Source organism: Choloepus didactylus, chromosome 8 (genome assembly GCF_015220235.1).
Source record: "Choloepus didactylus isolate mChoDid1 chromosome 8, mChoDid1.pri, whole genome shotgun sequence".
NCBI lineage: Eukaryota > Metazoa > Chordata > Mammalia > Pilosa > Megalonychidae > Choloepus > Choloepus didactylus.
In genome coordinates this window covers 10,810,255-10,811,648 of record NC_051314.1, presented here as the reverse complement: position 1 = coordinate 10,811,648, position 1,394 = coordinate 10,810,255, and positions in this window count along the sequence as shown.

The following is a 1,394-nucleotide window of genomic DNA, read 5'->3' as shown; positions in this document are numbered from 1 at the left end:
TTTCTTCAGTAAGCTTTAGAGTTACTTTGCTGATCATTCTCTACTCACTTCTGTTGTTCCATTAGATCTTTGGTTTTAGCGTTCTCCCTTTTTGATGCATGCATTTAGTGCTATAAATTTCCCTCTAAGCAGTGCCTTCACTGCATTCCATATATTTGGATATATCATGTTTGAATATTCATTTGTCTCTAGATATTTACATATTTCTCTTGCAATTTATTCTTTGACCCACTGATAGTTTAGGAGTGTCATGTTTAACCTCCATATATTTGTGAAAGGTCTGGTTCTTTGGTGGTTATTGATATCTAGTGGCATTCCATTATGCTCAGAGAATGTGCTTTGAAAATTTCAATATTTTAAAATTTTTAAGCCATTTTATGCCCCTGCATATGATCTATCCTGGACAACATTCCATGAGTGCTAGAGAAGAATGTATATCCTGGTACTTTGGGAAGTAAGGATCTATATATGTCTGTTACTTCTAATCCATTTATCACATTGTTTAGGTTCTCAATTTCCTTATTGGTCCTCTTTCTAGTTACTCTTTCTATAAAAGACAGTGGTGAATTGAAGTCTCCCACTATCATTGTAGAAATGTCTCTTGAGCCCTTCAGTTTTGTCAATGTATGTTCCATGTACTTCAGAGCTCCTTGATTTGGTGCATAAACATTTATGATTTTATTTCTTCTTGGTGAATTATCCCTTTTATTAATATATAGTGTCCTTCTCTGTCTCTTATGATATCCTTGCATTTAAGGTCTATTTACCCTGATATTAGTACAGCTTCCCTTTCTTTTTTTGGGGGGGGTGGCAGCTTGCATGGAGTATTTTTTTCCATCTATTCACTTTCAATCTCTTTATGTTGTGGTGTCAAAGATGAATCTCTCGTATCTATGGGTCATACTTTTTAGTCCATTCTCCAATCCATATCTTTTAATTGTAAGTTTAATCCATTCACATTCAAACTTATTACTGTGAAGGCAGTTCTTAAACCAGCCATCTTATATTTGGTTTTTAATTATCAGATATATTAACTCCCTCTCATATTTAAATGCATTTTTATTGTGTACTTTAGCATAACTTCCAATATATGACTTAAACAGTAGTTAGAGCAAATTTTCATGGATCACCATTCCACAACTTCAGCTATTTCTACAATTGTAAAATATGACAGACATACAGAGAGGTGTTAACTTTCAATGTACAGCTCAACAATCAGTCATATGGGTAATTTCAAAAATTCTTATAGGTTATAGTTCCACAGTTTCAGTTCTTTCCTTATTATGCAATATATGACATATATAGAAAAGTGAAGATTTTCAAATCACAATTCAATGAGTAGCTATACAGAAAATTTTAATGGATGTTGTAGTTGCAGTTCCACCAAGTCATTT